This window comes from Puma concolor, chromosome C1 (genome assembly GCF_028749965.1).
Source record: "Puma concolor isolate L17-30 chromosome C1, mPumCon1.1.hap2, whole genome shotgun sequence".
Lineage (NCBI taxonomy): Eukaryota > Metazoa > Chordata > Mammalia > Carnivora > Felidae > Puma > Puma concolor.
Window position 1 is genome coordinate 192,934,769 of NC_141674.1, and position 24,614 is coordinate 192,959,382.

Below are 24,614 nucleotides of genomic sequence, written 5' to 3' on the forward strand. Positions count from 1 at the left end.
TCAGCCATTTGCAATGACATGGATGGAGCAAGAGAGGATAATGCTAAGTGGAATAAGTCACTCAGAGAAAGACAAACACCATACGATTTCCCTCATATATGGAATGTAAGAAACAAAAGAGCAAAGGGAAGACAAACCAAGAAACAGAGTCTTCACTATAGAGAACAAACTGATGGTTACCAGAAGGGAGGTGGGGGGCAGGGGGGACATGGGGGAAACAGGTGAGGGGGACAAAGGAATGCACTTGTCATGATGAGCCCCGGCTGATGTATGTAAGTGTTGAATCGCTGTATCATACAGTGGAACTAATATAACACCTGGAACTAATATAGCACTGTATGCTAACTAACTGGAATTAAAATAAAAACTTAAAGAAATATCCATGCTAAAGCAAAGCTGATAGTGGGTTTGCACTGTTGGTGGAGCTCATCTCCCATTGTGGGAGCTAACAGGCACTGGGGGGCGGGGGTGAGAGGGGGGAATGACCCCCCTTTGGGGAGGTGAAACAGAATTGCTCCTGAAAGTAATGAGTCAGATGAACGGCTGTGTCTAAAAACTACTCCAGGAATCCATTTTTTGCTGTTTGGATATTGACACGATCCCTTTACCCATAGAATAAGAAAGCCCACTTGACCCTTTTTGCTTGCTGAGGCTGAGGCCCATGTCACCGCCCTCAGCCTGGGATGGAAAATGAGGTTGAGACTTTTTCCTAGATCCAAAATCAGGGCAAGATGTAAAATATGTAAAATATGAACCTCTCCTACGTCAAGCTCAACAGCTCCCCACCCCCCCACCCCAGACGATCACAGCAGCCTTGGTCCCAGAGATCCAGCCACCCCGTGAACTCACCAAGGCCTCACTGGGGTCGGAATCCGGCTCCACTGTGCCATTTTCTCTGTCTGTGCGGTCTTGGATTAGTCATTCCACCCCGTGGGTAGGATCAAATGAAAAAAACTTTGCAAAAATGCTTTGTCAACTGTGAAAAGCCTTACAAATATAGAGACGTTTATGACTCATGGGGCAGTTTTTCAGTCCAACTGAAAACAGATTTTTCTTTGTGAGAAACTGTTCCCGTGAAAGGCAACAGTGAGAGATTTAAGGGCGGGAAGTGTTTGCTCTCTCCTCCGTTCTCTTTTTGATTGCTTATGATGAATGATTCCTTTCAAGCCCACACCAAATACAGCATGGCTGCTGATCAATCGATGGTCTTCCCCAATTGTTTCCTTTAGTTCTCCACTCTTCAACCAAATATTACAGTTGTGCTCTTTTAGGAAACATGCACACACATACACACACATGCACAAGCATCCTCTGTTTCCCAGCACAGATGGTAAGCAGTTTGAGTTCGTATAAATGAGGTCACAGATACTTCCGTGTATTTTGGCATGGTCTTTCTATAGCTATGCTAATCCCCATCAACACCCCGGGTCACTGGAAAACATGAGATGCCCTTGATCAAATGACGTGAGTGCGTGTGGTCGGGGTTCAGTAGAAAGGCCCTGAGGGATGGCACACCCTGGGGCCTAACACCTTCACCTCTGTGCTCACCTGGAAGCCACCGTGGTATCCAAAGGTTGGCCTATGCGGGCTCCACCATTTTGTCTTTATGTGATCAGGCCAGAAACAGAGATGGACGTTCATTTTCCTGAATTAAGAAACGGAGGCACACATGGAGGCACACATGAACTCGGACTCTAACACGTGCAGTGACCCAGGCGTTAGTGAAAATGGAGGCTCCGGTGACCACTGCCCTGAGCAAAGTCAGACACCTGGTTTGCTGTGAGTCATAAAGAGGATGTAGGTGTCCGTCAGGGGCACTGCAGTAAGGCCCCAGCCTACTTTTGGTCTGGGGGTACATGCCTGCACCCCCTTAAGGAGACCGTTCCAAATAGGAAAATAAATGAAAGCTGAGACCACCGGAGGGCCCAGGGCCATCGCACAATGGCGGCACCCAAGAAAATGCCTGCAGGATGTTGGACATCCAGACCCAGGCTGTGCGCTATGGAAGACACCAGGGCTCCAGGTTGGTATGTTACGTACGAGGTCGTCCCTGTCTGTAGAAGGCTGAGTATAACCTAGTTTGGGCCACTGGATGTCACAAGCCTGGGGGAATTCCCGGGGCCACACACTCGGCCTTTGAAGGTTTAGATCTCCTCTGAGAACACAACCACAACTTGCAGTCACCCAGCCAGTCCTGCTCCTGGCCTGCCCGAGCCACTCCGGCATAGCCGGCCTGAGCCCTCTCCTGACTTCACAGTCTGGGGACAGGCCGGCTCACTGCTCCCTGGCCTCATCTGATCGCACACGGAGAGGGGGTGAGCGCACGCCTCCCGTGGCTCCCTCCCCGAGCAGAACCACACGCTCCCTCCCCAGCTGCTTGGCTGCGCTCACCTAATTTGAAACAGTGATCTCGACACCAGAAGATGCTCTAATCCTGCTCTGTGGCCCAGGCTGCTCCACCCGCGGGAGGGACCCGCTCAGCTGCAGCAAAAAATTATCTACTTGATTTGCTCATTAGTCACAGCCTGCCCTGAGTTGGGTGGCTTTGTGTATGTCCTGTGGGAGGTGACAGTCTGGCAAGAAGTCCTGCACACTTCTGTCATCTCCCTGCTCTGGCTGACCCGCCAAGCCAGTCTCCCACACCCCATCCTGGGTCCTTCATGTTTCTTTCTTAAAAATTTTTTTTTTCAACGTTTATTTATTTTTGGGACAGAGAGAGACAGAGCATGAACAGGGGAGGGGCAGAGAGAGAGGGAGACACAGAATCGGAAACAGGCTCCAGGCTCCGAGCCATCAGCCCAGAGCCTGACGCGGGGCTCGAACTCACAGACCGTGAGATCGTGACCTGGCTGAAGTCGGACGCTTAACCGACTGCGCCACCCAGGCGCCCCAACTTCATGTTTCTTTCTAAGCAAAAGGGAACTTTCACTCATTCCATTAGATGAGTGGTGCTCACGTGTAACGTGCATCGGGAGATTTTATCAGAAAGGCGAGTTCCAGGGCTCGGGACCTGGAGATTCCAATTCAGTAGTTGGAGGCGAGTCCCGGGAACCTGCGTTGTTAATAAGCACCACCTCCAGGCGATTCCAGAACCACGTGTTGAGGAACGACAGAGACTGGGAGCCCCACGAGGCCAGGGGCCAGGCACCGGGGCCTGCGTCCTTTCTGCCATTTCCCAGGCTTCTGGCAGAATGTTGCACACAGTAGGTACACAGCAAACACCCGTACGGGATGAATGACGGAGTGGCGGCAGCAGGAACGATATCCTGCTTCCCCGAGGGCAGTGAGAGTTGGACCGATCATCCTGAAATAATCTAGGAGCCTATAAATGGAGCCACAGAGTTCATACCCTTTAATGTGGCAATTCCTTTGGGGAGGAACCTCCAGATAAAATATGACAGAAAAGGTTCAAACGTTGTGATTTTACACGAAAGGAAATTTGGTATCTCGAGACCGCACACGATACACGAGTGGCCAGGTTTGTGATGTTTTCTCGCAGAGGAGCCCTACCTGGGCACTGAGATGCGAGTGTGTGAGCCAGGTGTACCTGAAATGATGCAAAATGAATGAAACAGAACCCCACACAGTCTGTTCCCACAGAGCAAGCGTGTGCACCGCCGAAGCTCCAACGTGCACATGAAGGGTTATGAGTGGTTAGCAGTTAATGTTCCTTTCGTTCTTTTTATGTGCAAAACAGCTCAAACTCATATGAACTAAATAAAAACAAATGAGGCTGCTGCCACGTGGCTGGCCTAGAGCTCCTGGTAAACATCTGAAGAAAATGATGGCAAGAGGCAGAAAGCTAGGCGCGGAGTAAAAACATCTGAGATATGCATTGGTTCTGACAGACGGAGGAAATCACTCCCAGATGCCTGGATGTGGTCCTCCCCAGGTTTCTCCCGGCATGGTCTGGGCTGGGGTCCTCTCTCCCCACCGTCCCCTCCTGCCTGCATCCTCTCCACAACCCAGGGTCCCCTTGGCCTGGCCCAAGGGAGCAACACGAGGCCTCTGTCCTCCAGAGGAGCTCCTGTGACCAGCCCTTCCCAGCACTGCCTTTCCCAGGGCCCGTCAGACAAGCCGCTAGTGAGCGAGGCAGGTCTTAAAGAAACGGGAGGAGAGTATTCATAAGGGATCACCCTGACCACTTACACCCTCCCTGCTTCAGGCTGTTCTCTCCCCCACTTCAGTCATTCTTCCCCCAGGGTGTGCGGTTAAACAAGGTAACATTACCAGAGGCAAATTGTCAGTAGGTTGCCTTGCAGCTGACCCCAGAGAAAGGCTGGCAGACAAGGTACGCTCAGGGGAGTGGAGCAGGAAATGCAAAGAGCGAGTGGTTTCTAACGGACGGACGACGAGGCAGCCTGATCCAGCCAAACAGCATTAGCATCAGCATCTCTCCCCAAAGCCAAAGAGAAGCGGAGCCAAAGAAACAGTGGATTTAAGCACCCTCGCTTTGGCACTAGCTCTTTAGAAAACAAAACCAAAATGTAACAACATCTCAAAAGCCAAAGATCTGCTCACAGCATTAGGATGGTCCGCATAGGAATAAAGTACCAGGCTTTCTCTTTTGAAACGAGGAGAGGGTATAATGTTTCCAACCTGGTCCCAAAAGGTCTCACAGTGATTTCCTTTTAGCCATACCCAGAGCAAGATAGCGAGGCCGCACGTGAGCACTGGACACAGAGAACTGGCAGGTGGGCACACAGACCGTGGAAAGACAAAGACAGAAGACATTGTCACTGACCATTGGGCCACGGGCCTCAGCCTTACCTCCCCCTAGGGCAGAGCATGCCAGAAATGTGTGAGGTTGTTTGGGGGATGCAGACTCTAGATATTCTACAATGGAAGGAGCTGTCCTGCTCAACAAAATCCTATCCAACTTCCAAATGTCTCACCAGACAATTGTGTAGGAGAAAAATCTATTTATAATTTAGTTGAGCTTGGGCCCTAACTTGGATTTTACATATAGACATCAAGCATTTTTTTTTTTTGCATGGTTTTAATATTCACTGAATTCTGAAAAAGCACTTACTGTGTAAACCTAGGGGAGATTGTACTATTTTATCTGGTTTTTGGGGGCGCCTGGGTGGCTCAGTCGGTTGGGTGTCTGACTTCCGCTCAGTTCATGATCTCATGGTTTGTGGGTTTGAGCCTCATGTCAGGCTCTGTGCTGACAGCTCAGAGCCTGGAGCCTGCTTCAGATTCTGTGTTTCCCTCTCTCTCTCCCCTCCCCCTCCCCCACTCACACTCTGTCTCTCCTTCAAAAATAAATATTTATGTTACCTGGTTTTTATTGAGCTGAAATTCATTTTAACATGAATAAAGATAAAGCTATCTTGAAGTGTACAAATCAGCACACAAAAAGGTATAAATGTATGTTCACCTTGTTGTCCTATAGTGTTGTGTGATACTGTGATTTATAATAAGACGTAGATATATTTTTGGTCTTCTTCCCCACAGAGCTCCAAAAACCACCGGAATTTCCTAAGCTTTGGGGAGCAACAGCGATGGTGTTTGTTATGTTAATGAGGTGACTTTTGGAAGCACCTAGGTTCAGGGCAGGTTACCAGGAGAACCAACCCATTGGAGTGCTGGAACTTTCAGTCCCGCCCCCTGACCTCCAGGGCAAAAAAAGGGGCTTGATGTTGAATCAATCGCCAATGGCCAATGATTTGATCAAGCATGCCTATGAAAGGAAGCCTCCATAAAAACCCAAAAGAGAGCTTCTTTGCCGGTGACCACATGGATATTTGGGGAGAATGACATGCTTTTAGAGAGGGCTGGCAACTCCACACGCTGTTCTGTTCCTTGCCCTTTGCACCTCTTCCATCTGGCTGTCCCTGAGTTATATCCTTTTATAATAGTCCAGTGATATAGTAAGTAAAATGTTTCTCTGAATTCTGTAAGCCGCTCTAGCAAATTAATTGAACCCAAGGAGGCAATTGTGGAAACCACAGATTTATATCCAGTCTGTCAAAAGTACAGATAGCAACCTGGACTTACAGAGAGGCTCTGAAGTCCAAGGAGGGAGTCATTGGAACCTCCAGTCTATTGCTGGTTGGTCAGAAGCACAAATGATAACCTGGATTTGTGACAAGCATCAGAAGGTGGGGGGCGGAGGGCAGTGGGGTGTTAGGTGGGCCATCTTGTAGGATTGACCCCTTAACCTGTGGTATCTAAGGCTATCTCCAGGTAGATAGGCATCAGAGCAGAGTGGAATTTCAGACACCAGTAGGTGTCCGAGAACTCCTTACAGGTGTGGGAAAGCCCATGGGCACATACACACTGAATTGGATTCAGAAGCCCTAAAAGAAGTTCTAAAACAGTTGTATCACTTCAAAAGAGAACCCCATACCCAGTAAGGAGTCACTTTCTAAATAGGACAGAAGCAGAGAACCTGAATAGACATGTTCTCAAAGAAGACATACAGGTGGCCAACAGACACATGAAATGATGTTCAACATCACTAATCATCAGGGAGATGCAACTCAAAACCACAATGAGATATCACTTCAGACCAGTCAGAATGTCTATTATCAAAAGACAGGCAATAACAAGCATTGGAGAAAAGGGAACCCTCATGCAGTATTGATAGGAATGTAAATTGGTGTAGACACTATGGAAAACAGTATGAAGGTTCCTCAAAAAGCTAAAAAGAGAAATATCATATGCTCCAGTAATTCCTGGATATTTACCTGAAGAATATGAAAATAGTAATTGGAAAAGATATATGCATCCCCATGGTTTTTTTTATTTTTATTTTTTTTAACGTTTATTTATTATTGAGAGACAGAGAGACATGGAGCAGGAGCAGGGGAGGGGCAGAGAGACGGGGAGACACAGAATCCGAAGCAGGCTCCACGCTCTGAGCCGTCAGCACAGAGCCAACGCAGGGCTCGAACCCACGCACCATGAGATCATGACCTGAGCCAAAGTCGGTCACCCAACCAACTGAGCCACGCAAGCGCCCATGCGCCCCCATGTTTACTGGAGCCTTATTTACAATAACCAAGATATGGAAGCAACCCAGTGCCCATCAATAATGAATGGATAAAGAAGATATATTTATAAGGGAATATTACTCAGCCATAAAAAAGACAGAAATCTTGCCATTTGCGAAAACATGGATGGTCCTACGTGGCACTATGCTAAGTGAATAAGTCAGACAGAGAAAGATAAATATCATACAATTTCACTTCTATGTGGAATCTAAGAAACAAAACAAACAAAAAAAATAGAAACAAACTCATAAATACAGAGAACAAACTGGTGGTTGTCAGAGGTGAGGAGGAAGGATGGGCAAAATAGGTGAAGGGGACTAAGGGGTACAGACTTCCCCAATTATGAAATGAGTAAGTCATAGGGATGAAAAGTACAGGATAGAAAATATAGTCAATAACATTGTAATAACTTTTGCTTGGCGATGGATGGTAACTACACTGGGACGTGGTAAGCATTTCGGAATGTATCGTTGAATCACATCGGTGACACGCCATCACTTTGCATCAATGGAAACAAGATGGTATGGATACCAGAAGCACTGGCCGGGATAGAATGGCTTATGCATGTTGTCTGACAAAACTCTGTGGTTTCCATACCTGTAGCTTAAATGTCACGGGTGTGGTGGCCTCAAAACAATTGAGTACTCAATCCTGGCTGATAACTTTCATGGTGAGGGTACTGGACAACACAGTATGGGCTATAACATTGCTTCTGCTCAGACTGGGGGATATCTACAGGGTGCCTCTTCCTAGATGTTAGCTCTCTTCCACCAAAGCCTGGGTAATAACCGTCTCACTAGCACACTATAAAGAGAGAAGCTAGTCACAAATATTAAGCAGCAGAGACTTTTGAGGTTAAACTTAAAAACTTAAACTTCCTTAAACTTCAGCTGCGTATCTGCACAGCAGTAAATTAGAAACAAGAAAAGATGGATCTGTAAAAGGGTTGATGAAAATCAACCTTAAATATTCTTAACATATTCTATTCACTAAATTAATAATCATGGTTGCCCCTGGGATGTGGCAGAGGAAAATCCGCCCAAAGATACTTCAACTTGCTGTGTAATTAATTTTTCGTTTATTTCAAAAACAATTTGCAGAAAATTGATTAGCATGTTGTTATCTACAAATTCTGGGAAGTGAGAATAGAAATGTTGGTTATATTTTCTCTGTAAACTTCTGTATTTTTCCCTCAAAAAACACAGCAAGTCTAGACAAAAACTAAGCATTCTCAGAAGTTTATTTAAAACCCTTAAATGTGGGGCGCCTGGGTGGCTCAGTCGGTTAAGCGGCCGACTTCAGCTCAGGTCATGATCTCGCAGTCGGTGAGTTCGAGCCCCGCGTCGGGCTCTGTGCTGACAGCTCAGAGCCTGGAGCCTGTTTCCGATTCTGTGTCTCCCTCTCTCTGCTCTTCCCCTGTTCATGCTCTGTCTCTCTCTGTCTCAAAAACAAATAAACGTTAAAAAAAAAAAAATTAAAAAAATAAAATAAAATAAAATAAAACCCTTAAATGTGACCCCCCTAGCCCCAAACAATGAGAATCAGAGCAAAATGGATAGATGGGAGCACTGTGTTAGAAGGAGAGAACTAGATTAGTCCAAATCAGGAGCATTTCCTAGGATGACTCCTGAAGTTTGGAGAAAGTTTCCAACAGTTCACCCATCATACAGCATGATGTGCAGTAACACCAGAGCATGTGCAATGGTGATTTTGTTTGTTGTGTTTATAACATTTAAACTACTGTTTTCCATTCTGTGTCTAGATCCATTTTTTTATGTTCTCTAAATGGCACCCTGAGCTAAAAGAACTTTTCCAGGCATTGCTTAAGATCACTCTGAGGCCAGGTGGAACCCAACTGACATTTCAGCTAAGAGTCTGATGCCTAAGAGAGCCAACCAGTAAGACGCCTGTGGTAAATTAAAGATAACCACAGGTTCTTCGCTTCTCCTCCCATCAAAAGAGTGGAGAGTGTTTCCTTTCACCTGGGGAACCCGAGCTGGCCATGACTTTCTTGGCCAATAGAATTCTGAGGCAGTGATATTCTAGAACTTCCAAGGCTAGACCATAGAGGCCTTGCAGCCTCTGCCATGACTCTTAGAACACTGGTTCTGAGGGAAGCCAGCGACCATGTAAGTCTAACTACTCTGAGACTGACATCCTGGGAGGTAGCACAACTAGACGAGCTTTGCTCGATGGAGCGATGGTTATTCCAGCTCAGGCACCAGATGGACATAGAAGGGAAGGAACCATCTCGGACATTTCATCCCCAGCAGATGTGACCTGGAGAAAACCGGAGAAGCCAACTGACAGTGGAAATCACAGCCTCAGATAATATGACCCCAGCTGAACCATTGAAACAAATCTCCAGCCATTTGAGCCAACCCAGTCATCATGGAACAGAGATGAGCTGTTCCCACTGAGCCCTATCCTAATCCCTGCCCCAACAAATGGATGCCACTTGGTTTCAGAATTGTCTGGTCCTCCAAAATTGATAACCAGAACACTGCCTCTAGCTGAACTGTACCTTATGGTTTGATTGCTGCCTGGATGTGCAAGAAATCATAGGTACCTTAAATGTCCAATCCAGATCCAATGTGAAAATAGATGTTTTCTTGACTTGCAGATGGTTACAAGCTTTTGCTATTTATTCATATCTTGTCTTACTGTTTTTATTTTATTACTTACGTATCTGAGGACAAAGGACAAAGTTTGTTCCAAGGACAGGTGTTCCTTAGGGGTGAGCAGAGAGCAGGGAAACTGCATGATTTGAAAGAAAGAAGAAAGAAAGAAAGAAAGAAAGAAAGAAAGAAAGAAAGAAAGAAAGAAAGAAAGAAAAGAAAGAAGAAAGAAAGAAAGAAAGAAAGAAGAAGGAAGGAAGGAAAGAAAGAAAAGAAAGAAGAAAGAAAGAAAGAAAGAAAGAGAAAGAAAGGAAGGAAGAAAGAAAGAAAAAGAAAAATGCTGATAAATTAAAATTAAATAGGTTTTATTCTTTTTAAATTTTTTTATTTATTTTTTTTTTTGAGAGAGAGAGAGCATGCCCATGAGTGAAGGAGGGGCAGAAAGAGAAGAGGACAGAGGATCCGAAACAGGCTCCACGCTAATAGCACAGAGCCTGATTCAGGGCTTAAACTCACAAACTGTGAGATCATGACCTGAGCCGAAGTTGGCCACTTAACCGACTGAGCCACCCAGGCACCCCCTAAATAGGTTTTATTCTTACAAAACTTCTCAAAGTCATTAAAACATACATGTTCTAGGCGGATCACCAAAACAAAAACAGAAGAGGAAGCATTTCCTCAAGTCTACTTGATCACGAAAAAGGTGTTTCGGTCTCACGTACCACCTTGCAGGATTGGTGTTTCACAGAACACCCCTTAGACATAGCGTCCGAGCCACTTGCCTGTACAGTGTTTCTGTCTTGGTTTCCAGCTGTTCACTAGGCAGTGTGCACGTTGTCCTGGAAGCACAGCACACAGCAGCGTGTGCTCTGGGAATTGCACACATAACATGAGCCTTTGCGTAAGAAGCCCAAAGACAATGCAGAGATGGCATTCAGTGAGTGAATACAGAGAAGGCCCCATCAACGCCACACCCCACATCTCTTCTGACCTGGCCCCACTGCCATGCTGATGGTGATATATATATTTCGCCAACTCCTCTGAGCATATAAAGAATGGGAGGAAAAAAAGAAATAAACAATGGTAGAAATGATCACGCAGCCCACCCTGTCGTTGCTTTAAAAAAAATAAAAATCACTTTGCCTTTGATTCTGGGAAGCACATGCCTGGGAATATTCCCCAGGCTCCTCACTTGACCCTGATGGAACTGTCCCTTTTATGCCACCAAATGAGCTTCGTGATTAGTCATGCCCGCTTCAGCTGGCAAGTGCCCAAGCAGTGCCTGAGGCTGGTCCAAGTGTTTCTTCCACCAATTTGAGCTGTCAAATCCACTCATTTTCCTAAGTTAGTAAGGCAGTTCAATCATCCTCAAAAGAGACATTTCCTGAGGGCCAAGTCTCACATGCTTCCTAGAATCGCGTCCAAGTGGGGCTCAGCACGGGTGACACACGTAGGAACGGCGATTAGGAATTCAGAGAAGCCAATTCAGCTGCCCGACGCTTGGACCTTTTCACTCCGAATGCTTCTTCTCAGTTACAGCGACTGGCTGGCCAGATGTTTCTAGGTTCCTCATTCCCGGGACTTAGATGAACACAAGGAATGTTCCAGCCCTAGTCATCAACTTTATAATTTGAGGGGTTTCATATAAACTTGTTTTCTTCATGGTTTGAGCTTCATATTTTACATCCCTCCATCTTCCTATTATAGGGCTTGGGATATTGGATTGTGACCATGCATCTACATGTTTGTATGTTCAGTGGAGCCCTCTTGTTCACCCCGATATGCCCAGCAATTAGCACATGCTACCACTTGACTACCTCACCCTGGACATCTCCTCTGTTTTCAGGCATAAAGAGGAGAAAAGAGAAAAGATTAGGAGGAAAAGGCATGGGCCAGCTAAGTCCATCCCTTTTATCAGGAAAAACAAAAACAAAAACCTCAACATCTGACAGTTCTAGAAGCCCACCCAATAAGCTACCCTTATAGTTCGCTGGCCAAAGCTGAGTCACTTAGCCATCGCCTGGAGTGACGGGGTCTGTGTCGGCAAGGGGGAGATTTTTAACTAGGCACATGGTTGCCCTAAACAAAATAAGTTTCCTTAGTAAGGAGGAAGGACAGAATAGATGTTGGATCAGCAGCCACGGTGTTTGACACTGATCAAAATGAAGAGACCAGCTGGGTTTTATTCATAAAAATAAACAAAGTTTTAAAAAGATGTGTTTGGGGGCGCCTGGGTGGCTCAGTCGGTTGAGCGTCCGACTTCAGCTCAGGTCATGATCTCGTGGTCTGTGAGTTCAAGCCCCGCATCAGGGTCCGTGCTGACAGCTCAGAGCCTGGAGCCTGTTTCGGATTCTGTGCCTCCCTCTCTCTCTCTGCCCCTCCCTGTTCATGCTCTGTCTCTCTCTGTCTCAAAAATAAATAAAACATTAAAAAAAAATTTTTTTTTTTTAAAAGATGTGTTTGGGCATTTTCCACCCACAGGTAAAGATACGACTTAATTTTTTTAACGTTTTTATTTATATTTGAAAGAGAGAGAGACAGAGTGTGAGCAAGGGAGGGCAAAGAGAGAGGGAGACACAGAATCTGAAGCGGGCTCCAGGCTCCGAGCTGTCAGCACAGAGCCCGACATGGGGCTCAAACTAGTGAACCACGAGATCATGACCTGAGCCAAAGTCAGACGCTTAACCAACTGAGCCACCCAGGCGCCCCTGACATGACTTAATTTTATTTACATAAGCTACTACTGAGAAATTCTCCTACTCCTCTGGCCGCTGGGAGTATCCAATGGGGGAAGGAGGGTCCTTTTTCAATAAATCACTCAGCTGTCAGAAATCGAGCCCCACCCCTCCTCCCTTGGGCTCCTTCATGAATCACCAGACCACATCCCCTTCCATTTATTTTCCCGTGTTGTGCTGCAAATTAACTTTTAAAAGACATATTTTTCCCAAAGAAAATTTAAAGAATAGTGTCCCCCCACAGCCACCACCCAGGATAATGAACTATAGCTGCTGTCATCCCAGGAGGGCTTAATGACAGTGTTCGATGTGTGTGTGGACAGCCGACGCTCCCTTCAAAGTTGTCTCTCTGAATGGGCTTCAAGATGTTTTGACTATTATCTGTTACAAAGAAACTCACTATTAATTGCATATTGTCATAGCTCTTAGTCCAACATAACTGTTAGCCCAACAAAGCATTCTCTCCTCAGGAGAAGGGGATGGGGACTCGGCCTAATCTTTTCCCACTAGGTGAGTGGTTTCTTTAAGTCCTTCTTGCTCCCTGCCTTAAGTGTTCTTGGAGAAAATCAAGGGAGGGCTCCATTCCTCTCTGTGCATGACCTCAACTCTTTTGCAGCCAGCTGTCAGGATGACTCTCCATCATTCTTGAATCCATCAGGAAGATGCAACCACAGGCGCGGCATTTCTCAACAAGGCTCATGAAGGACACCAGGGACGCAAAGGCATTAGGGTTGCAGAAGCTCCAAGTCGTTCAGGCAGTGGTGGCCACTTCCTGGCCTCTCCCCTACACCTTCCACCCCTCTGTGTGATCTGATGCTGGAAGAATGTGGTTTAGTGGGAGGCTGGTGAGTAAGGAAGTCAGGAAGAAAAGGAGCTCAAGTAGAATGGAAATGTTGAAAATTCTTAATTGGAGGGACATTAACTTTTAACTCCAAGAGAGGAGCAATATCATTATTGTGCTAGGTTCAGGAGCTTTACTCCATCCTGGACAAATGCAGGGAATTGGACCAACTGTATCCCTAATCTGTTCTCCATGCCCCCATGGATTGATCTTTTAAAAACACAGATCCAATCACACCCTTCCCCTCCTTATTCAATTCCAAAGGACCCCACTGTCTGCTAGATAAAGCCTATGCCTCTCAACCTGGCTCACAAGTTCTTACACAGATGGGCCCAGCCTACTCTTCTAGCCTTGTCTCCTACCATGGTTCCCAAAGCCACACTGGATCCACAACAGACTACTCACCACTCCTAAAGTCAGTGCACTTCATGGCTTCATACCTTGGCACATACTGTTTCCTCTGTCTAGAACACCTTCTCTTCCTTCTTACCTGAAAAATTCTTGTTATCCTTCAGGACCCAATTTAAATGTCACCTCCTATGTAATGCTTATCCCAAGCTCTCTGGCAGATTTCATCCTACCTCCTCTGGGCTCTATGTACTTTGCTCCTACTCAACTGTAGCACTAATCGTGTTGTATCATCATGTTCCCATCTCCTCTGTTAAGTCATAAGCAGACTTATGAGACTTAAGTCTCAGCAGGAGTTGTGTCTTATTAATTGGTATAGATCCAGAAACCAGTACAGGCAGAAAAAGAAGTAGAGTATATTGGAGGTTAGGAGGAGAAATGGACAGATGGATGGATGGATGGATGGATGGATAGATAGATAATTTGTATCATATTAGGTATTGTGGGCTGTTAAAGAGATTCCCACAAGCCTATGAATATAAGAAATCTGTAAACAAAGAATCATTGAACACTCAGACTCAGGTGATCCCAATCCTAGTAGCTTTACAGGTCCCAGTGTCCCAATCTAACAAATAAGAAGGGTATTTCCTACTCTAATGTTCTATGAGTCACTGACAGCCTTAACCATTGCCATCCGGTTGAGTTTTCTGTAGGAATGGAAATATTCTAAAACTTGTTCTACCCAATAGAGTAGTCATTGGTCACATATCGCTATTATGTACATGAAATGTGACTAGTGCAACTGATGAACTAAATTTTCATTTTATTTCATTTTAATTTGGTATTTACATAGCTGCATGTGGCTAATGGCGACCATACTGGACAGTGCAGGTATAAACCAATATACACAACCCTACATTATACCTCAGTGTACTGCTACTTAATACCATCAAAGGCATTATTATGCAGGCTTGAATGGCACAAATTCTCCTTGTCTAGTCTATCAAACCTACCTGGCCTGAATTCACTCCGTTAGAATTATAAGAACCAGCCCAGAGATGCCCAATAAAAAAAATCAAAACCTACTGATGAATCTGAAAGTATGACCTCCTACATCTCCAAACCCCTTGCCCTGGTCCTCAAAGTCATCACTCCATTTTTTACTTTATTTATTTTATTTTGAGGGGGTGGGGGGAGGGAAGGGCAGAGAGAGAGGGAGAGAGAGAGAATCCCAAGCAGGCTCCACACTCAGCGCAGAGTTGGACATGGGGCTCAATCCCACAAACTGTGAAATCATGACCCAAGTTGATATCAAGAGTCAGACGCTTAACCAACTAAGCCACCCAGGTGCCCCAAAATTGTCACCCCATTGAGGGCAGGAATGATGTCACGTTCATCATCATGTCTCTCACAACACCTAGAATCATGCCTGGCACTTAGCAAATGCTCATTAACATTTGCTGAATTAATTCACCAATATTGTCAATGAGAAAGAGCATTTCAGCTACAGACTTGAACTCTAATGACTAACAACTTCACTCCCAAAAGCCTATCAGCCCATCCAAGGTGATTAGTCATAAAACCTCAGTCGACATTCAACAACAAGCAAGTCTCAAATACACGCTATGTGTCTAAACCTAGGCCTTTTGCCATTTACTCAGGATCCAGCATACACAATACAGAAGACAAAGTTCCTCCCTTCAAAGAATACACAGTTTAGTGGTAAACTGGGAAACACACAATCAATTCTAATTCTAGAAGCCACTGACTCCATAGAAGTGCATGAAAAAGAAACACAATCTCTCTTCATTTTCACAAGTTTAAGAATCTCTGTTCTTACCACAAGAAAAAAAAAAACCCCCGTAACTATGTACAGTGACAGATATTAACTAGACTTACTGTGGGGATCACTTAAAAAATATGGAATCGTTATTTTGTACACCTGAAACTAATATAATGTTATGTGCCAATTATACCTCAATAAAGAAAAAGATTCTCTGGATTGGACATCATGGTGGGCATAGGCTTACCCCCCAGATCCTCCATCAATGATGGACTGGTTGCCTCAGCACTGAGTGCCGTTGCAGACAGGTCCACGCACCTGCGGCTTCTGATAGCCCTTATCAAATGGTCAGACAACGCATGAGTATAGACGCCCAGCCATCTGGTACCAGTTCCAGATAAGTCTGAAGAGCCATTTAGCTACACAGATGGCCAAGAGTTCAGCTGAGACTGTCCTTAGACCTGCGTGGAAGCTTGATTTCTCCCTGCATCCACGTCTTGGTGCCACGCCCCTCCCAAGGGCCTTCCTTAATAAACGTCCTCCGAGTTAAGCTCTGCCTCAGAGTCTCTCTTCCAGGAAACCCAACCTGCCGCAATTAGTTATCCAAGTTTTAAGAGAAAGCAGGGAAATAGACAGGGGTTTGGGTGGCACATCATTTCCCGTCTGGCTGGCAAAGAGACCCTGTCACTCACTGGTAGAATTCCAAGCACTGCTAACACCTGGCACAACAGAGCAGTAAGTCGGTTGTAAAAACAGCCACTGTGGATGTACTGAGGTGAATACCGGTGGGAGTGGATGCATTAGCCGTTGCATGGAATCAGGTGTTTGAGAAATATGGTGGCAATTGTGATTATGAGACCAATGTTGGCTATCATTAGGCTTCATTGATATTCTGAAAAAATGTAAGAAAAAGCTGGGAGGATTAGTCCCAACTGAAAGCTAGGTGTCTCTTTGGGAACATATATAGAGGATCTCATCTCACGCAGGGCAATGGCAGAGAAAGAAAGCCAAAGGCCAGAACCAGAACGTGGTGGTCAGAAGAGCTGAGCCCCACGTGTGAACTCCCAACCAAGGAAGATCTGTTCTGTCGAGGTCAGGGCTATGGTTAGGATAAAACAAAACTCTGGGGCGCCTGAGTGGCAAAGTCGGTTAAGCGTCCGACTTCGGCTCAGGTCATGATCTCGCGGTCTGTGAGTTCGAGCCCCGCGTCGGGCCCTGTGCTGACAGCTCAGAGCCTGGAGCCTGCTTCAGATTCTGTGTCTCCCTCTCTCTCTGACCCTCCCCCTTTCATGCTCTGTCTCTCTCTGTCTCAAAAATAAATAAACGTTTAAAAAAAAAAAACAGGGGCGCCTGGGTGGTGCAGTCGGTTGAGTGTCCAACTTCAGCCAGGTCACGATCTCGCGGTCCGGGAGTTCGAGCCCCGCGTCAGGCTCTGGGCTGATGGCTCAGAGCCTGGAGCCTGTTTCCGATTCTGTGTCTTCCTCTCTCTCTGCCCCTCCCCCGTTCATGCTCTGTCTCTCTCTGTCCCAAAAATAAATAAACGTTGAAAAAAAAAAATTTAAAAAAAAAAAAAATAAATAAAAAAAAATAAAAATAAAAATAAAAACAAACTCTGACACAAGAGATGGGAACAGCTAAGTTATTTCCTCTCCCCTGTACCCCACCACAAATTTTGAATCCGCAGATTCCCTGAACTTTCTGCGCCTGCAGAAGCGGCCTCACCGCTGACTGGAGATGACGAGAGTCTTCACCCCCGCAAGGCCACAAACGCCCCACTTAAGATCTGCCTCCACCTCCCTTCCTGATCGCTAATCTTAGAACTAGGTTTAGCTAAGCCACAACATCACTCAGCTGGGGACATGCTGCGCCTGCTAAGGGGGCAAAGGGAACTATACATTTTAATGTTTTTATTTTTATTTTTGAGAGAGAGAGAACACATGCAAGGGAGGGGCAGAGAGAGAGGGAAACACAGAATCCGAAGCAGACTCCAGGCTCCAAGCTGTCAGCACAGAGCCCGATGTGGGGCTCGAACTCATGAACCATGAGATCATGACCTGAGCCGAAGTCAGAAGCTTAACCGACTGAGTCCCCCAGGCGCCAAAAGGGAACTATACTTCTAAGGAGCTCCAAGGCCTACCTAGCACACACCAGCAAGAGCTGGGAGAGCGTACATGGAACTGTATTCTGGAGGTGCTTAATCAAGAAGGTTGGCATATAAGATTGGATAAATAAGAGTTTGTCAATTTGAGATCCCTTTCCCAGGATAAAAGATTTAACACGTTGGCAAGAACCCTGGAAGATGGTGTAAGCTCACAGCAAGATGGCTGCTAGAAGAAGACAAAAAGCAACGCTCACATTAAGTGAGGTTAAAATGCCAGAACTGCCAAAGCTGAGAGTGGAAGAAGGGAGTAAAATCTCGGGAAAGTGGAGATGTTAGAATGGACATACTTGGGGCGCCTGGGTGGCGCAGTCGGTTAAGCGTCTGACTTCAGCCAGGTCACAATCTCGCGGTCCGTGAGTTCGAGCCCCGCGTCAGGCTCTGGGCTGATGGCTCGGAGCCTGGAGCCTGCTTCCGATTCTGTGTCTCCCTCTCTCTCTGCCCCTCCCCCGTTCATGCTCTGTCTCTCTCTGTCCCAAAAATAAATAAACGTTGAAAAAAAAAAATTTTAGAATGGACATACTAAGAAAGGCCAGAAAATCTACAACATGACTATAGTCCACGAGAAGACTCAAAAGAATGTGCTAGTGAGAGGGGCACCAGGACCACTAGGAAATTCAGTGGTAGCTCTCCTCTCTAGGCCCAGGCTGACAGTAGGAAGAAGACGCACTGAGAATCCGGGGATGAAAGGACTCCAAAACAGGAGAGGCAAGTTGGCAGTGCATAACTATTTGGAGCTGGGTGGATGGGTTCACTTGTCCTAATGAGCAGCGAGTTTGCAGAGAGGTGGAGAGAGGGGTTGCCCTGCAAAGAGTTTCTCCTGCTGGTTCATAAAACAGGAAGCATTGGGGCGTCTGGGTGGCTCAGTCAGTTGAATGTCTGACTCTTGGTTTCAGCTCAGGTCATGATCCCAGGGTCGTGAGATCGAGCCCCGCATCAGGCTCTGTGCTGAGCATGGGCCCTGCTTGCCGTTCTCATTCTCTCTCTCTCTCTCTTTCTCTCTCGTCTCTGTCTCTCAAAATTAAAAAAAAAAAAACAAAACATGAAATATCTGGGAGCAAAACAGATGGGGCAGCCAACAAGGGTACCACTCAACTTTTCCCAACTAAAGAAATCACACATTAGATGATTAGAAGACTGGGGTGGTTATTTTAATATCATCTCTCGCCCACTGACTAAAGAAGAGGCCAGGTCTCTAAGAAAAAAGACCTTATGACACCACAGCAAGCACACACACTTCTGATCCCCCCCATTCTTCAAAAGGATCTACCGCCACTGGGTCAGTTTAGAGAAGAGGGGATACCCAAACATTTTGAGGACTACTGAACACAGGATTCACAGTGTTGAACTGTGGACGATAGTCCATAGTTGAGGACTATTGAACACAGGTGCATTAATTCCCCTCCCTAACCGCTTGGGGTTACTGAGGACTTAAAATGTTCTTAGTGAAACTGAGAGACTGAATTTTTTATCTTATTTAATTTTAATTACTAAAATTTTAAAACACACGGAAATCATTTGTTGGGAAACGTTTAAATATGTTTGGCACAACTTGAATAGATGAGTTCTACTTTTTCAGTTGTACGTTTTACGATACCTAAATATAGATTATTTCTGATGAAACCTTGACGTCAGAATTGGAAGGTGCTAGAAGTATAAAATACACTTAGCACCCAAAAAAGACTGTAAAATATCTCAGTACTATTTTGTTTATTACATATTAAAATAGTGTTAATAGATTGAGTTAAGTAAAGTACGTTGCTAAATTTAATCTTGCTGCTTCTTTTTCCTTCTTTGACGTGACTATTCAACATTTTTAAATTACATACGTGGCTGACATCATTGACACCGTGGAAAGCACTGGCCTAAAGGACGCAAATGTCGTGGTTCCAATTGTATCTCCATTTCACTCAGCAGTCTGGCTCCTGCACAAACCAGACAGAGCCTAGAATCCTACAGACAACCACAGATTCAACAGGTAGAGACCCCAGCTGCAGCCATCATGTCACGTGTGCTTTCTTTCCTAGAGCAGATTGATGGTGTCTTACATCCATTTATGTGGCACTTGATTCGACAAATGTGCTCTTTCCAATCCCTATCAGAAAAGAGGCTCAGAGACAGTTCCATGAACATGAAAGAGGCAACAGTACACGTTTACAGTTTTGCTTCAGTGGACTCTGACCTGGGTTGAAATTCCACATCTCCCCCAACCCTTTACCTTTAGCAAGTCAACCTCCCCAGCCTCACATTTTCTTTTTTCCACACGTGGCGTTCGATGAATTACGTCCACCTCGTGGGTTTGCTATGAAGACCAACGTGGGCTAATAGGTACAGGGTACCTGGCATAAAGAATCAGTAAATATTGGAGAGGAAAACCTTGGATGATAAGGCATCTAGGACACCTAAGTTCAGATCAATAGACGATTACCTCCATTTTGTTGTGATACACGCTGCCAAGTTCAGGGAGGGCTGGTTGCTCAGCCTATTGGCAAGGATATGTATTAGTGGCTCTCAACACTGGTTGCCACTGAAGCTGCGAACAGAATTACCTTGGAGAGTTGTTAAAAGATGTGGATGATCAGACCCCAATCCCAGGGATTCCGGCTTAATTTAAACTTTAAAACTTATACTCCATTCAGTTATTGGAAAACTTTTAAATATGTTTGGAACAACCGGTCTGGGTAATATTCCTGTACTTTTTTTAAGCTCCCCCAGGAGATTCTAACATGCAGCCAGGATTTAAAGCCACTTTTCTATCTTGTCTTTGGTCTTGGATAAGTGATCTCCCCTCTGGGCTGCCTTTTTAAATTAAAAATAATGCTCATCAGCCATAGGTAAAGATTAATGAGATAAGGGCATCTGTCAGGTTTGAGATCCTTGAGAGGGGAGAGGGGCTTTAAGATACAATTAGGGCCATTGTCATTATTAGTGCTTAAGTTGAAAGGAAGGACTTAGAAGAAGAAGATAGATCCCTTCTCCTCCTACTCTGACCCCTCACTCCTGGATTTATCATTCGGAATGTGATGTCGGGTCCACAGCCTGAGGAAGGTCCCGAAGCCTGTTAAAGTGGAGGCCGGCCCAACCCGGCCAGGTACGAGCCGGAGTCTGATGCTGTTTGCTATTAAATACAGCAACCCCAGTGTCAGCGTATTTGCAACACATTTTAAGATTGGGTCAGGAGGCCAGGAGCTGATGATGGACTTTTTATTTATTTATATATTTATTCTGCTTACTGGCAAATTTGAAATTTGTAAGGTTCTCATGCAGCTGCTGTAAAACCGTCAGGTTACAGAGAACAGGCACCAACGGAGGGAGAAGAAAATAGATTCTTGTTGTGACACTCTATGTGGTCAGCTCACCCCCTCCAGATTTCTCTGTCCCGGAGTGGAGTGAGGCACCAAAGGGATGAGGCACAAGTGTTTGTCATTGGCCTGCCGACTGGGACATTGGTAAGGGACCACTTCTGCACTGAGCAGCTAATCAGCTTTCCACTTTGTATACATTGTTTAGCTGGGTTATCACAGCTGCCTGGCACCCCAGGTGGGTGTGGTCACTCCCAGAGCCTGGAATGACAGGGTGCATTCACCTTTCATTGCCAAGTACCCCTCTCTAAGTCCATGGGTAAGGTTCAGGAAGGGAGCAAGGTCTTCGAGGGCAAAGACCAACCTCACACTGTTGGCTTATGGTTAATATATGTTGCCCCCTCCCCCACTTTGGGGAAATGTTTAAGTCCCTTCTTCTTCCTCTTCTTCCTCTTCTTCCTCTTCTTCCTCTTCTTCTTCTTCTTCTTCTTCCTCTTCCTCTTCCTCTTCCTCTTCTTCCTCTTCCTCTTCTTCTTCTTCTTCTTCTTCTTCCTCTTCTTCTTCTTCTTCTTCTTCTTCTTCTTCCTCTTCTTCCTCTTCTTCTTCTTCTTCTTCTTCTTCTTTTAGAGAGAGAGTGTGTGTGCAAGTGGGGGGAGGGGAGAGAATCTTAAGCAAGCTCCAAGCTCAACGTGGAGCCCGACACAGGGCTTGATCTCACAACCCCGGGATCATGACCTGAGCCAAAATCAAGAGTTGGATGCTTAACCGACTGAGCCACCCAGGTGCCCCTAAGTCACATTACTTCTAATCTCTGTGTGTTTCACTGAAAATAGAAAATGCTACCATTTTTCACTAAAACCAGAAAATCTTAGCCTTGGAAGCACATGAGAGGCGAACTCTCACACCTCCATTTCAGTATTTTTCATGCCACCCTCACCCCAGTGAGACATCTGCCTGTCCCTGCTTCATGGTCTCCTGTGATGGGGAACTCAACTGATTGTCCAATGCCCATCCCCAAACTGCCTCAAGTGAATGTCTTCACTGTGGTTTCAGAACACAGCACACCAAAAAACTGTTTGAGGTCCCAGGGAGTTGAAGCCAGACACTGAGCAGCCTGGCTCCACACAGGGAGGACGCAGAGTGGCAAACACAGAGCCCACGACGCCCAGAACCCCTCTGCACTCTCATGCTTCTTGGCGACCTGGAAAGTCACCTTGGAGTGCAGGACAAACAGGCCTTTGTTTTCTTCATTTCCTTGGCTCTTCCTTTTTTCTCTTTTCTTGTTAACATTTGCAAATCCGTTTCTTCCTCCCCCTCGTCTGGCAGGCCACTACCAGTCCAATGGCATTAAAGCCTTTGAGGACCCCCCTGAACCCACCATCCACCCTGCAGAAGCACCTCCTTTGAGCTCTGAGAGGACACAGCACGCCCTCTGCTGAAGGGCATCTACATAAAAGACCATGGGGTTCGGGGTCAGCGGGACTAGACTCAAAATCCAGACCTAACAACCTACAGCTTCATGCCCTTGGGAAATGACTTAACCTCTCTGAACCTCAATTTTCTCACATGCAAAGGCTAATACTGATCTTTAAAAAGTTGGGAAAATGAAAAAAAAAAGTATGTGTAGAAAACAATACAGAGCACTAAGACAAGAAAGAGAATAAACACGACCACCGTGAAAAAGGGAAGAAATTCAACTGTCACTATTTGGTTACTATTATTGTCTATGTAAAAACAAAAACGAAAACAAAAAAACACTAAGATGTTATACATAAATTACTGACATTTATTTATTAAAATAATTTATGTGTTAAAAATATTAAAATGGGGCACCTGGGTGCTTCAGTCTATTAAGCATCCAGACTTCAGCTCAGGTCATGATCTGGTTCTTGAGTTCAAGCCCCGTGTCAGACTCTGTGCTGAGCCTTGAGCCTGCTTCGGATTCTGTGTGTGTGTCTCTCTCTGCCCCTCCCCTGTTCATGGTCTGTCTGCCTCTCTCGCTCTCTCTCTCTCTCTCTCAAAAATAAATAAACATTAGGGGTGCCTGGGTGGCGCAGTTGGTTGGGCGTCCGACTTCAGCCAGGTCACGATCTTGTGGTCCGTGAGTTCGAGCCCCGTGTCAGGCTCTGGGCTGATGGCTCGGAGACTGGAGCCTGTTTCTGATTCTGTGTCTCCCTCTCTCTCTGCCCCTCCCCCGTTCATGCTCTGTCTCTCTCTGTTCCAAAAATAGATAAACGTTGAAAAAAAAAATTTTTTAAATAAATAAATAAATAAATAAACATTAAAAACTTAAAATAAAGAAAGAAATATTAAAACAAGAAAAAAATTTTTAATGTTTATTTGTTTTTGAGACAGAGAGAGTGCACAAGTAGGCAGGGGCAGAGGAGAAAGGACAAAGGATCCCAAACGGGCTCCCTTCAGGCAACAGAGAGCCTGACTAGGGGCTCAAACTCGAGAACCGCAAGATCATGACCCAAATCCAAGTCCAATGCTCAACCGACTGAGCCACCCAGGTACCCCAAAACAAGAAAATTTAACAGTGTTGCTGGACACACAAGTCAAAACGCAAAAATCATTGTATTTCTTAATACCAAGAATAGAGAAAAAAATGGTTTGAATTTTAAATACCATTTAAAATAGAAGCAGGGCACCTGTGTGGCTCAGTCGTTAAGTATCTGACTTCACCTCAGGTCATGATCTCACAGTTAGTGAGTTTGAGCCCCGCTTCTCTCTAGTTCTCCTTATAAATAGATAGATAGATAGATAGATGATAGATGCCCCACCTATCTTATTCTGTAGCCGCAAGCCATGACAGGCTCAGCCTAACTCCACTCCCACACTCTGCTTTGCTAATTATGGCCGAGGGCTACACTTGAGAATGGACAAGAGAGAAACACACTCACCATTTCTTGCTTCTGCTACCTGGTTCCATGTGTCTATCATTCGGGTACTTTCCTCTCCGGTCGATGTCATCTGAGCTCAACACAAGATACACGGTCTGGCCTGGCAAGCTCTAGGCAGGAGTAAGGCAGGCAAAGTTGTTAAGAAAAAGAATCAAACCCTCAAGGAAATTGGGCGCAGGCTGAAAAAGAGCAAAACGAATAGAATCAGGACTTCTGCATCGGATAAGTGTGGCTTCAAGTCCCAGGTTTGTCTTTTACTAGCCCTGTGACCAAGGGCAATTTCTATAAGGACTCCTCAAAGACATAATTGAAGCAATACCCACTAGTGCTTGACGGCAAAGTACGTGTTCAATAAACATCAACAATGAGGTTGGTGCCCCCTATGGGTCAAAAGTGGTGCAGACACTACTTTAAGACCGATGCAATTTTAATGTAGAAATCAAAACTGAACCAACGAGATACAATTTTTTCCCTAACTGCCACTGACAGATACTAATAAATGTCTAATTCCTAGTACGGGCTGAGAAGAGGTCCTTTTGAAGTAGGAAAGCTGAAGGGACTCCATGTTAGAAAGGCTCTGTCTTTGCTGTTTTTCCGCTAGGCCATATTTTGCCGCGGAATAAGTCAAAGAAGCTATGTTCCCGCATCAAGGGAACAGAAAGAAAGTCAATCGTTCTCTGAGTGTTGTCCTCGACCCCCAAAACCTGATAATACCTAAAAAGAGCCAGATCCCAAACACGTTCCTGGACATTAGCTCCAAACCAACCTTGGCTGGCACTGGCATCAATACCTTTGGTCATTTATGGAATACCACCGATCGCTCACCTGACACTCTCCTTTGGTTGGACCCTACCCCGGATTCCTGAAGGAACACGTACCCTAGACCCTCTCCCGATATAAATCCCTAGCCCGAAGCAATGGCGAG

General features: G+C 45.6%; 1 long non-coding RNA gene across 2 annotated transcripts in view; it reads right to left on the reverse strand.

Annotated features, from left to right (window-relative positions):
* Window positions 1-24,063, reverse strand: part of LOC147578640 (uncharacterized) — a 37,037-nt gene extending 12,974 nt beyond the window's left edge. The window contains exon 1 of one of the 2 annotated variants that reach the window (XR_015255467.1): window positions 23,690-24,063. This is a non-coding gene — a long non-coding RNA (uncharacterized LOC147578640). Of the gene's footprint in view, window positions 1-849; window positions 950-23,689 lie in introns of those variants that run through there. The other variant, XR_015255466.1, reaches the window with a different exon arrangement.
* Between the last annotated feature and the right edge of the window lie 551 nt (window positions 24,064-24,614).